This window comes from Siniperca chuatsi, linkage group LG17 (assembly GCF_020085105.1).
Source record: "Siniperca chuatsi isolate FFG_IHB_CAS linkage group LG17, ASM2008510v1, whole genome shotgun sequence".
Lineage (NCBI taxonomy): Eukaryota > Metazoa > Chordata > Actinopteri > Centrarchiformes > Sinipercidae > Siniperca > Siniperca chuatsi.
Genome location: NC_058058.1, coordinates 1186949 through 1201699, shown reverse-complemented (window position 1 = coordinate 1201699; position 14751 = coordinate 1186949). Strand labels below are relative to the sequence as shown.

Genomic DNA, 14751 nt, shown 5'->3' with positions numbered 1-14751 from the left:
CACACACACACACACACACACACACACACACAGAGATGTGATTTTCTCTGGTCTTGTTGCAGCTGCTGTGTTGACACCTCGATCACGCACGGCAGCAGTCATTAACATTAACATCCTGTAATAACACAGCTGTCCGTCAGTGCAGCTGTGACACACACACACACACACACCCATTGTAAGATTGTGTGTGTGTGTGTGTGTGTGTGTGTGTGTTTGGGATAATTTCAGGTTCGCAGTGATTACAGTCACATGTCTCCTCTTTCCTTTTAGAAAAAACAGCAGAACGAAAACAATTCAAGTTGTTGTTCCAAGTCAGAAACATTTCTACAGTGTTATATGTATTTATAAACCACAGATTTATCAGTATGAGTTTAAATGTTGGCTGACGAGTAGCAGTAAGATACGTTTGAGGTCATTTAGAGTCTCCATTACTGAGTTTGTCCGCCAGAGAGCGCTGACAAGCTGATTTTTACGCTGTAAAATGTCCCAAACACCACAGATCAGATTAAGAATCTGCATCAAACATGTTTGTGTTTGTTAAGTAAGTTTGGTGATATTCCACATTTCTATTCTCGTCATCAAGTCTCACGTTCAGACCCAAACCATCATGAGCGTATCTGCTAACAGGTGTGTGTGTGTGTGTGTGTGTGTGTGAATCACAGCCTGATGGATCTTCTTCCTCCATCGTCGTCCAGAAACTATTAAAACTCATCAGCGAGCCGCTCTGCTGCACCTTCATCACCACGAACACACACACTGTAGTTTATTCTGCCTCCGCCCCACACACACCGTCCTGCTGCCCCAAACACTCACTACAGCACCACATGTGGATTCATCCGCCGCTGGAAATAGTCCCCAACAGATGCTCTGTTTCCTCCTGTTTGTTTGTGAGCAGCTGTTGGAGGAAATCACTGAGCCTTTTTAAACAGGAAGCTATAAATCTGTGTTTTTAAAGATTTACGTCTTCAGCAGGAACCAATGGGGAGGTGATCATTACTGCGCACACACACACACACACACACACAGAGACTCACACACACCTACACCTACACACCTACACACACACACACACACACACACACACACACACACACATACACTCTCTCTATCTCTCTCACACACACACACACACAAACAGACTCACACACACACACCTACACACACACACACACTCTCTCTATCTCTCTCACACACACACACACACAAACAGACTCACACACACACACACACACACACTCTGTCTCTCTCTCTCTCTCACACACACACACACAGACTCACACACACACACACACCTACACACACACACACACACACATACACTCTCTCTATCTCTCTCACACACACACACACAAACAGACTCACACACACCTACACTTACACACCTACACACACACACACACACACACACACACACACACACACACACACTCTCTCTCTCTCTCTCACACACACACACACACAAACAGACTCACACACACACACACACACACACACCTACACACACAGACTCACACACACACAGACTCACAGACACACACACACACACCTACACACACACACACACACTCTGTCTCTCTCTCTCTCTCTCTCTCTCTCTCTCACACACACACACACACACACACACACACACACACACACACACACACACTCCAGCTGATCCGTTCTTCAGTTAACTTCCATGTAAACAAACTCAGCTCCTCTTCATCCCTCCATAGGTCTCCCCACGTCTCCATCATCACCTCCGTCTCCCAATGAGCTCTGGTCCATCGCTATAGCAACTGGTTGCCACGGGCGACGAGACACAGCCAGCGCCAGCCAGCATCCTCCTCACAGTTGCCGTCGAAGGCAGAGAAGAAGGCGCGGCGCGAGCAGAGGAAGACGCTTTTTCTCTCGCCAAAATAAAATTAAAATAAAATAATAAAATAAAAAAAAACATCCAATCAGACGGCTGGATTCTCCCGTTCCTGCTTCCACCTCCGGAGAGGGAACGAGAGGATGAGAGGATGGTGACAACTTGCTCCTCCAGGAAAGTGTTGCTTCAGCGCTCGGCAGACGGTGACCCCGACGCTGCTGCAGGGTGAGTCCCAACTTCCCTTCCATTTCAGTTTGACATTTTACCTGAATCGTGTCTGTCAGGAGTCCTGTGGGTCCAGACTGCGAGGGTTCGGGGTGGTGCAGCGAGTGTGTGACGGGCGCGCGATGGCGTCTCCAGCCGGTAAACACACAGGAAACTGTGATGTTTTCGTGTTGCTTACTCTCGGCACGGGCGCCAAAAGCTATGAGCCCACGAACTTTTGTCAGGAAGGCTTTGGGATTTTAGTGTCATGAGGTGCAGCTTACGTGCTACTTCTGAAGGTGCGTGTTGGGTTTTTAAAGACAGATAATCAATTTTCTTTTTTTGATTTTCTATCATTAAAACAAAATAGACATGCACAGATCCAGTTGGATGGTCTGAACGGCATTTAGAGGTCAGGAGAATCCCAAAATAAAAAGCTGAGGGGTCACGAGACGACACAAGTGTTAGTCGCAGCTCTAATAAGATATTATACCGTCTCTCATATCCAAAAATCCAATATCGGTCGTAACTGTGAAGTTATCTGATTGTAACAAGTTTTATTTTTGTGTGAATGGCACATGTGATTACCCAGAAACTTTAACTGACTCTGTTTAAAAGGAGTAGAAGTCATTAACTAACTGGCTGCAACTAACAGCTGTTTTCATTATTGATTAATCTGCTGGAAACCAGCAGAAAACTGAAAAAAATGTCCGTCACAGCGTCCTCAGGCAGAAGGCGACCTCATCACATATCTCGTTCTGTCTGACCATCAGTCAGAAGTGTTTCAACATCTTGGTGCGTTCAGGGACGGCGAGCAACCACGTCTCTGCTGATTCGGGCGGAGGCCACCACCTTTTTCCTGTTGTTGTGTCTTTATGCAACGTCACTGCACTGTCCCCCCCCCCCCCCCATGCTTCTTCGTCTGGTCAGCTATTTGGATAAACTATTTCTTTCTCAGTTCAGTTCTGCAACCACTATTATTAATATTATTTATGTGTTTGACAATAGAAAGACGGCAGAATTGGATGATTCAGTGTAAAGAGGTTTAGTATTCTACATCAGTCAGTGAGGAATAATAATGTGATTTATAATTATGAACTCGATGAATGAATTAATGTCCATTTACACTCCATGTCTCTATACTCTAAAGCATATTGGTTGTAACCGTAAAGGAACTAAAGTCCGATACCTAAGGATTAGTTTAGCTGATTTCTGTTTTTATGTCTTGATTGAGGGGCGTGGCCCAGATCAAAGTATCTCATCTGTTTAATCACACACACAAACAGAAATGTAAAAGTGACAGTTTGAGTTTTTTTATGTTGAGTTATGTGCTAGAACAGTTTGCTGTCGCCTGCCGTGAGATTTAAATAAGATACGAGGTGTTAATGAGCGAGTTTTCGAGGTGTCGGTGGTGCTTTTGAGGACGCTAACGTCTGACACCCCGCTGTGTTTATTCTGGCGGCGTGGAGGCCTGTGGCAACGAGTGGCAGCACGACACGGAGGTTTGTCGAAAGTAGAAGAACAAGCAGTTTCTGTTCAATGTGCAAACTTAGTAAATTATCATTGTTATTATTATTATTATTATTATTATGATAAGCACTTTGATATGACATCAAATGCAGTTATACAGAATGAAATTAACCACACAAACAAGCGTATTTAGCTACATCCCGCCTACATCTAATACAAGTCAGTGGGTGTAAAAAGAACCAATGAAACAATGGGATTCATGAGTGATTGACTGAGTAGCCAATCATCTAGCGCCACCATCAGGTCAACACGTTAACGCGTCCGACACTTTGGTTTCTGACCAAACACCTGCAGAGCTGATGGCGCTCCCATCAGCCTCGGCTGCACTTTATGTTCAGTGCTAATTAGCTAATGTTAGCATGCTAACACGCTAAACTAAGATGGTGAACATTATACCTGCTAAACATTAGCATGTAGCAGCTACTTCAGTAGACCGGTGTGTTAAAAGATTGCAGTTCGCAGCCTGCCATGCTCTTCTCCTCTGTTGCTCTGTGCACAGCGACACAGCTAAAAAAAGAAAGTGTAGTGATTTGTGGTAGAAAGTTGCTGAAACGTATGTAAACTGTTCAATCCTCAATCAGCAGCTGAATAACTCACAGCAACCGTAATGCACTCTGAGACGTGAGAAGAGGTTCGGACTGTCCCGTCGGAAAGATTAGGAGGCCTCTGGCTGCCTCCATTTCTTGAGATATGCTTGTGGGAAACCGGTTCTGTCTGATTTTGTTGACAAGATAACGAAGAAGAGGGCCTCGTTCTCACATATCTAGGCGAAAATCAATGAATCAGTAAGTAAAAACAATGCAGTTTTCTCCCTGTAGACTCCTCATGGAGCCTGGCGAAGCTGCCTCCGACGACAGAGACGGACAGTTTGGAGAAAGTGCACTATTCCTTTAAAGGAGAGATGAATCAGCATGTCTGTGAGCAGGCAGACATCCACCTGTGTTTCTGGTTACAGGTTCAGGTTTTATCAGCAGATCCAGATATATGACAGACCTGATATTCCAGATCCTGAAGCGGATGTTTGTGGAGTCAAGATGCCGAATGCACTTCAGATCACCAGAGGAAGGAGTGATTGTGATGTCAGAGAACCTTCTGCTGTCACACGTTTATAGAAACTACACCATCAGAGGCGAAAGTGTTAAAACACGCCGACTGTAAACAGGAGGAGAGCCGCTGTGACGCTAAATCTGCGGCGCGTTTCATCCAAAAAACAGCCCCGGGGCGGACTGCACGCGCTCAGTACGAACCTGAGACTCACACAGAACAGACAGAGTGAAGCTGTCAGAGTATTTATATCCACACTGACCTGTTTTAACTTCATTTATATTTAGATTTCTGATCAACTGATCTGAACACAGTGATAAGACAGTGTGTGTGTGTGTGTGTGTGTGTGTGTGTGTGTGACTGGTCGAGAGACATGCAAATAACTATCATTACAAGCAGAGAGAAGTAAAGGAAACAGTAATTATGTTTCCATGAAATTGCTGCACAAGTTTTGAGTGAATTTCTGAAAATTTGTTTGATTAATTAATCAGTTTATAAAATATGAATCAGTTTCTATCCACTGCTTTTACATGAAAATTATTCAAGACGACGTGACAAGTGATTATTCCTGCAACATTAAAATCTGACTGTGGTGGGAAGTAACTAAATACATTTACTCGAGTACTGTACTCATGTACAATTTTGAGGTACTATAGTTCTACTGCACTACATTGCGGAGGGATATATTGTACTTTTTACTACATTTATTTTACAGCTTTAGTTACTTTGCAGATTCAGATTAATAATATAAAATATAATCAACAAGTAAATTGTGATGTGTTATTGAATATGTGTTATATGAATAACACGGCATAAGTCATTTCACGCCATTTAGTCGGTACTGGCTTATAATGTGCAGCGACAGCGTGTCAGTTTACGTGCGTATGTCAGAGCTAAAAATGTCAGTTGACATAACATAAAGAATCAAAGAGACAAAGTCCGCATAAGGACGAGGTCGGGGTGGATGGATGGGTCAAACCACAGACTGTATATAAAGATGGCCGCCGCGTCTCCACGTCCTCCCACTGTACTAAATGAAGCCAAAATATCCCGGATACGGGAGCCGCCATCTTGCTCTGGTGACGTCATTTGGATCCAGAGTCTGCGCAGTAGTGATGGAGTTGGAGCGCGGTATCGAGGTCCCGCCCACACACCCAGCTGACTCATTCGCGAGCTGGCCTCAGCTGTCAATCATGATGTGAAACCCCCTATTTATAGCATCAAATAACTAATTAAAACCAAACTTATCAGAAAAATTAACCCTTGAACAACAATCAGCGTGATCAGAACTACCGAAACTGACTGAAACCATCTTTGGGAAAAATGTATTTGTTGTGTACTTTGAGTTTTTAGTTTGGCCCATGTCCCATCCGCTAACATGGAGGGGGGCGATCGAGATGTTTGCTGCAGTATAGGTCATAAACCCCGCCCCCCTCCATGTTAGCGGATGGGACAGGAGCCCAGAGGCATGAGGTGAGAGCGCACAGCTGAAGCACCACAAATAACAAATCCCTCCATACGGAGTGAGTCAGAAAAACGAGAGACGTCCTGCAGATGGAAACGAATAAAAAAGCAAAGGGAGTTAATAGACAATTAGAATAATTTCTATTTCAAATCAAACATTTTAAAATATAAGTGGATAATAACAGAAATTACTGGGAACATTTAACAGACACAAAACAAAAGCAAACTGCACTCAGCTGCAAAACTTTACGGGCGTGTTTGCGCTGTAATATCGTTAGCGTAATATCTTTTGTGAATCATGAATATGCAAGCGATGCACAATCCACGGTGCTGTGATGATGATGACGAAGCTCCTCCTGAGCAGAGTTTTATCAGTATCAGACGTGACACCGTGACACCTGCAGCAGTGCAACAGGATCCTACCAGAGCTGATTAAAGTGAAGATAAGCCACAGAAATATAGTTGATGGAAACATGATTGTTTTTTTAATTTAGCTGAAATTCATCAAAAACTTGGGCGGCATTTGGATGCAAATTGAGGCGAGGATGGAGATGAAGCAGCAGACTGGACGACAGATTGAATCAGCTCAGGAGCCAAAAAGGAAAAACATTTCGACACCGGAGAATCGCAACCAAACCCAAACAGAAGGAAAAATAAAACGGAGGGAAGGAAGTGTGAAAGGGAGAGCGAGAGAGAGAGAGATGGAGAGATGGAGGGAGGGAGGGAGGGGGAGAGGCGGCGACAGTCCAACACTTCCTCGTATCAGTTCGACAGATTTCATCAACAGGGAGATGAGACACAGAGAAAGTAATTACAGCGGTGAAATAAAGTGAGATGAAGTGTGGGGAGAGAGAGAGAGAGAGAGAGAGAGAAGAGAAAATGGAGGAAACAGCTTCAGCAACATCAGCCGAAATAAAACCAATTCATTAGAAACAAAAGAGCTGATCAGGGATCAGACAACAAGCAGTCGGTCTCACATCCGGACTGGAAACGGCTTCAAAACGCTGATACGTAAACATGTTGTTTTAAAAGTCTCCTAATGAAGACAACAACAATACAATCAATTCTACCTTGTAGCACTTTATTTTAACTCCACTATTAAGTATTCATAAGCAGTATGTATTCAATCAATACATTATTTTTAACACACTGTTATGTAGTTGTAGTTGTACGCAGACATCACAGTTTCTCCTACAGTAAAACAAAGTCATTTAGGGATACACGATTGCACACATGTCCAAATCTATAAAGTGTTATTAAGCATTTATTAGCTGTTAATACACATGTACAAATCATTCACAGGTGGCTTTAAAACTGTTTATAAATGTGGGGTTCATTCCTGACCTGTGAACCAGCAGTAGGACGAACAAACCTTAACTCAAGATCCACTTACAAGATTTATTCCGAGCTTTCGGCTACAGTTGTCGTGACACTGAAGAAAGATCATTAAAGATCCCCTCCAGACAAAAAAATACTCTCTTGGAATAATAATAATCCGTGTCTGAAACCAAAAACAGCTCAGTAAACAACTTACAAATTCTCCCTCGTGTAAAACTCCAGAATCTCTGAACATGTAAATATTGGTCATTTTGTTTCCACATCACACAGTGTTGTGCATGAACGCCCTCAAAGGGCGCCGTTCATTGAACACGCTCATGTTTTTGAACGGTGAACCGGACGCAACTAATGAACGTGAACATGAGCGTCGTTAAGTCCCGCGAGACTTAACACTGTGCTTTACGGCACCCGGCATGCCGGTGGTTCGTCACAGAATCTGATGGGTCGTAGATAAATATCTGATGATCACAAGAAATCGTTAACGGTAAGGGTAAGACCACGAGCCAACAGCCTCAAAGCTCCTCCACTCAAGTCCAACTCAGCATTTTGTAAAGGAACAAAAGGGAAGAAATGAACGTGAACTGGTTCATTTAAATCTGTGTGAAGTGAGCTTTGAGCGAGCTCCGGTGACGCGAGTTTCATACTGGATCGTGATTGGCTCCTAACTGTTTGTGATGTGACTGTACGTCAGCCTCCGCTCGGACATCATTCTGCACAGTGAAGCAAAACACATTTCGGACTGAGGGGGCCTTTATAGCAATTTGCATCAAAAATCTCACTCCTTCTTCTCAGAGTCAAAACTCAGTCAAATCTGAACACACAGACGTGAAACACACATTCTTAGATTCAGTGTGAGTTACACTTCCCGATGTTATCATTGTCTCTGACGGCCTTCACGAGGAAAACTTCCATGAATCCACTTAGAAATCATAGGAAAAAAAGATGTTCCTTGTACTTGCAGAACCTGACTGAGAATCCTGCTGTTTCTAAGTTTCCTTCGGTCTCACAGTGATCCAGAGACAGCTGTCTGTCCGTCCACGGGTCCACTGCAGACAGGAGCTGCTGACTGCTGGTTCGGCTGCTCTGATGGAGCCACAGTGTAAACAAATACAAAGGGAGTAGATGAGGGCTGTTGGGCCTCTTACACACTGCAGCCATGTTTGTACAGAAGCTGACACGGCAGGCCTCCTGCCTGTAACGCAGCTGGACCTCACGGCTGCTGTTCCTTATTCGCTGGCTGAAGAAGAACTGTTTGTGGTCTTAAATTCAAATGCAGGAAGCAGAAAAGCATCTTAAAGTCCAAACATTCAGTTTAATATCCTCCCCTCTCTCTCTCTCTCTCTCTCTCGATCCCCCTGTGGTCAGTGCCAGTCTCTTGACAGCCGTTGTCCAGCAGTCTACCTGCTGAGATGACTTATTGACGAGCTGTCAGGCATCGCCGTGGCAACAATCACTTTCCCTCGTTAGAAGCACATTCGGTGGTTGTGTTGTTGTTGTACAGAAAGCCAGCAGCAGCAGCGGGGCTCGCTTCAGATCGATGTGTTCACAGCGGGGACGCAGTGTTCATTCACACATAATTAATCTGATCTTCATTTCAACTGAAAACACAAAGCCACACCAGGAGGAAACACTTGTGTGTTCGCATGTTTGTGCCTGGATGAGCTGTAAAGCTAACGCTAACGTCCACAGCCGCGTCGTACTCTGGTTACTTTACGGCTCCACTGTGGTTCAGATGTTTCAGAACCAGAGCTTCTGTTTTTCAGTTTAAAATTGTTTTGCCTACATTTTCTAAAAATATAAATTAATTTTCAGCAGCTAGCTGCTGTGGACGCTGATGTTGTTCTGTCAGTTCACCACTTCGGTCCAGACTGAAGCATCTCAGCAGCTGCTGGATGAAACGTTCTTCATCGTTCACGCTCCCCTCAGGATGAACTGTAATAACTCTGCTGATCCTCTGACTTTCCATCTAGCGCCACCATCAGGTCGACATGTTAACGCGTCCGACACTTTGGTTTCTGACCGAACACCTGCAGAGCTGCTGACGCTCCCATCAGCCTCAGCTGCACTTACTGCTAATTAGCTAATGTTAGCATGCTAACATGCTAAACTAAGATAGTAACGGTGGTAAACTTTGATGAAACCACTGACGACATTTGAACTGGACAGAAATGTCACAGAAACTGTTAGAAACAGTTTTTGCCTTCATGTTCAGAGAGTCTACAGCCATGCTAGCATCTCTGTGAAGCTGTATGTGAGCTAAATGCTAACATCAGCATACCAACATGCTCACAATGACAATGCTAACATGCTGATGTTCAGCAGGTATAATGTTATATATTATAATATTAATTAATATTATAGATTCATTTATTTTTTGTTCTTTTTTAAATAAAAAAACTAAAATGTCAGCCTCATGATGTCGCGAGAAGAAAAGTCAGAGGATCGCCAAAGTCAGTAGGGTTCATCATCTGGTGACCATCCATTAAGCCTCGCTGCTAGCCTGGCTACGAAATCGAGACTGCATTTCTTCTTCTGCACATCTCTCAGCGCATTTCACCAACATCGAAGCGTTTCACAAGGGATTCAAAATGTTGACGTTTCTGCTGACGCACACTTTCCTGATCCACCGTTCTCATGGAGATTACCAAAGACCTTTACCCGGACACGAACCGCAGGCCTTGTATCTCGACAACTTCTGGATGGATTGCCATGAAGTGTACATTTACAGGCCTGTATATAACCGTCAGGTACTTGCAGCCAATGTTTTACGTCAAACTGAATGTAGACTTTTTTAGACGCGGCGCGCAGCTGCTTTGTGGCTGTACTCCTGTCGATGACCGCACTGCCCCGTGTCGTCTTGTATCCGGATGTCCCGATATATCAGAGCGCGTCCACATTAAAATGTATAAAGACATGTTTATCTCTTCTGCCCTTTCTGCTCTCCGCCAGCACAGGGGCGGCATTCTTCTCTCCCAAAAACAGAGCTTCTGCAGAACGATGACAGACCGGATCTGATCGCTCATTTTAAACATTCCACAGTACGGCTGCTGCCGTTAACCTGTATCTGCGTTGATTTGTCATAAAATAACGACTTCATCGGCACCACACCCCAGCAGCAGGATTTATGAGCTCCAACAGAAGCAGAAAAGTATGAAAACGACAGAACGGAGATTTAACCCGCTGATATTAACTTTTAGCCCTCAAACAACCGATCTGCAGCCACGCAGCTCCAGACGAAACAGCTAATCGATTAGCAGATCGACATAAAATGTATCGATTGTGTATATTTGTTTTGTTTTTAAACATTCACAGGTTCCAGCTTCTTAATATTCTTCGTCTTCTGTGATAGTAAACTGAATCTCTTTGGGTTTTGAGCTGCTGGCCGTGACGACGTCACTGTGAGCTCTGTGATGGACGTTTTCTGACATTAAATAGACCCGGCGATTAAACAATTCATCTTGTAAATAATCCGCTGATGGATCGATGGTGGAATGCTTGTTATTTCCAGCCGCAGCCCTCTCGTCTCTGAGCCTGCAGGAAGTCGTTCTGCACTTCTTCTGAACTCAAGATGCTGCAAATTAATCTTAATTGGTTTAATTAGGAGAAATAAAAATCACTGTTTGAGTATACATTCATATACATATAAAATGTACACAAATACACACACACACACTTTTAAACTTCCAGACCTTCTGCCTTCCACTGTAGTCCGTTTGTATCTGTCACTTTCTTCTCTCCTGCAGACAGAAAAAGTCTAACACCTAAAAATAAACTCCACGGCTGTAATCTTTTTCTCAACTTTCCTCAGATGGAAGAGGAAGTGACCTCTCTTCCTCTCTTCTTCTACTAAAGTGCTTCTTCTGCGCCGCTCGCTACACACGCCACGTTACAGTTGAGCTTTTTTTAAACGCACGTTTCACCGTTAAGATTATCTCTGGTTTGTATTTCAGTGAAGGAAACAAAAGGAGAGGCGCACACACACACACACACACACACACACACACACACACACACACACGCAGTTTAGTAATGGTTATTGATCTGTGGTCGTCTCTTCTGATCTCTGGCTGTAATTGATCAGTGCTGCTGTCAGTGTGACGTGAGTCACCGGGCGCCGGCTGGACGCCAACACACACACACACACACACACACACACACACACACACAGATATACACAGAATTATGTTTGACTGTAACAAAGGGGGTAATGGCGGTCAGTAGCGACAGTTACGTAACCTGATGATGATGATGATGATGATGGAGCATCATTACACACACACACACACAGCTCCACCCTCTCTCTGCAGGAAGGTGGATGAGTGGCGCTGAGCTACAATCTGTCTGACAGATGACTGTGTGTGTGTGTGTGTGTGTGTGTGTGTGTGTGTGTGTGTGTTCTTCAGAGCAGCATGTGTGAATGTTGTGTAACACCTTTGTATGTCAGTTATAATTATTAATAATGATTCAGCTGGTTATCATGCTTTCTATGACACTGAATACAAGCGAGCGGCAGTATGAAACGCTGACCCGCCAGCTGTGGTTTCACTTCAGAGGCCCGATAAATAACGACCAAAGACTCTGTTCTCCCAACGTCAGCAGTGAACCTTTAACCTCAACAAATCTTTCATTCCTGTCTTTACTACGAAGACTTCTGTCTGTCGCTGCATCGTCTCCGATCATCAGCTCGAGCGTCTTTACGGGAGAATTATCCGTTAACAAAAACATCTGCATGATTTCTGTACGCGAAAATGCAGCAGGAGCAGCGTGGGCTGTTTCCAGCCCCGAGTGGTGTCTGCAGGCTGCCTCACAGGCTGCAGACAGCCACAACAGACTCCACCAAGAAGGCGGGGCAGCCTGAGATCTGATCCCAACGTGAGCCAGATGTGCAGGTGCAGGAATCTGATCAAGGAGTGACTGTAATGTGTTCATCAACACCTGATCCAGATTAGAAATCCGCATCACATGTTTAGATTTAATCAGCTCAGTTAGCTCCGAACAGACGACACTCATCTGACACCAGAGTCGGGTTTTTCTGCAGTCGAGGCTTCAGTCACTTCAGTAATACCAACACACACACACGCACATGCACACACACACACGCACACACACACGCACACACACCTCGACAGCATTTAGCGCTCATTTGTCAGAAGCAGACGGCGACAAATCCGACTTTTCCCGACGGAGAGGAACAAAGTTCATGTGTCGACTCCATTTAGAGTCATTTGTCAGAAGCAGACGGCGCAAATCACTTTTCCCGACGCTAATCCAGAAAGCTCTGATAATCACACAGAGTCTGCACACAAACAGAGCACACACACACACACACACACACAGCACACATAATCACACACACGCACACACACACACACACACACACACACACACACACACACTGCATATCAATGTGTTTGATATGCTAATTAGCCTATAACAACATCAGGTGACTTATAGAGAAGCAGCCAAATGCTGCTTTACTAGAATAAAGTCAGTGTGAATATGTGTGTGTGTGTGTGTGTGTGTGTGTGTGTGTGTGTGTGTGTGTGTGTGTGTGTGTGTGTGTGTGTGCAGTGGCTCTCACTTTAGGCTGTCGTGTTCATTACGAGCTAAAAAACAAACCAGTTCAACAGGAAACAGTCACGTTTGTCAGTTTAGGGTTTAACATCAAAGCGTTCATCTCCCAGCATGTAAGGTTTAGCATTTTTGCAAACTAAATGTTCATTCAGCCTGAGTTTTGGCATTTTTTGGCAGTTCGCCGTGGCCAAATTTGTTTCGTGGCTGCGTTGTATTTGACTGAGCATTTTGTACCAGTTTTAGCTAGCTAGCTAGCTAGTTAGCTAGTTAGCGACGTCTGAATCTGCTGTGGTGAACGTGCAGTGTGTGTTTCCTCTGTACGTTCAGGAAGCAGACTGCAGAGTTTTCAGACTGCACATTATTATTATTATTATTATGCTCGTCAACAACTCACAGCTGCAGTTATTTCACCTTTCGTGAGGTAAACTGCAGAAAGACTCAAAGTCATCTACAGGAATGTGCGCTTGATCATATTCATGTGATCGGCCACCGCAGCCTCTTGCAGGATGACGTCACGTTTCCTTGCAGCAAAAGTTGAGTCAGGTTCAACTTTTTCGATGGACTGGCTCCGTTCAAGCGAGCGGGAGGACTGTGCAGAGCTGAAGTCGGTCTAAACGCAGCCTCAGAAGCAGAGTCGGGCACAACGCAAGTCTGCAGAGGTCAAAACTCCAGCGACTCGTATTAAGAACAAAGATTTATTGTCGGACCAACACGTTTCGTCTTGTCCTCCATCGGGTCCTCGTCAGAAAAGAACATCTGCCCCTGGAGAAAGACAAAACAACACATCCCTCCAGCGCAAGGCAAGCTCCGCACTGCATCGCCAACAACAACTGGGCAATATGGCGGAATCCAGAGCGTCTGCTGCCCGAGGGCCGCTGAAGCAAAACAAACTCAACGTCAGCGCAGGCACACAAACACAGCGGAGAGTGCGAAGACTGGGCCGTAGTTTGTAGCTAAGCTACCAAGGAAGGTAACGTTAGCTAGCGTAGCATTTCAAATGATGCATCAATCCAAATAATCCCACTGTGCTAGCAAACTTGTGTTTTTACGACTTCGTAATTACAGATACTTACTGCTTTATTTCATGCTAATGCTATAATTGCTAAATATTTCACTGCAAAGCGGTAACTCTTCACTCTTTGCACTCAGTCACACACAGGCCTGCGGAGAACATTTGCCACCGGCCTCCACTGGTTAGCTAACGCACAAATCCCAAACATTAGCAACGCCGATGTCTCCCACCTGTCCCCGTCCGCCTTCATGGCGTTCAGCTCTCTGAGGTCCGTCCACCGGTGGACAGCCTCGTGGTAACGCGGCTCTTCGCCTCATCGTAAGACTTCTTTTTCAGTTTCTGTTGTTGTTGTTAGCACGTGCCAGATTTACCGTCCCTCCCGCTCGCACTGCACCTTGTCCCGTGCACGACCTGTTGCCGATTGGCTGGAACGGTGTCGTGTGGCTCCGCCCGCCTTTGTTTGTTTCCTGTTTACAGAGCCAGCGCTGCGTACAAACACCGCACACACACACACACACACACATCGGGCAGCTGGCGGACCGTGAGGAGACGTTCACTGACGGGTCGGCAGCAACACGGCCCGTCTCGTTTAAATGTTGGCGTTTGTGAGGACACAAGTCAAAACACAGCGCTTAGTCGGAATATATTAAGATTCTGCAACACAGTCAAATCATACTGCAGAGTGTGTGTGTGTGTGTGTGTGTGTGTGTGTGTGTGTGTGTGTGTTCTTTCA

General features: G+C 44.9%; 1 protein-coding gene across 1 annotated transcript in view; it reads left to right on the top strand.

Moving 5' to 3' along the window:
* Nucleotides 1-1665: 1665 nt before the first annotated feature.
* LOC122864625 (cortexin-2-like) overlaps nt 1666-14751 on the top strand; it is a 29104-nt gene continuing 16018 nt past the window's right edge. The window contains exon 1 of the mRNA XM_044172165.1: nt 1666-2077. The gene's annotated coding sequence lies outside the window, so the exon portion shown is untranslated. The remainder of the gene's footprint in view (nt 2078-14751) is intronic.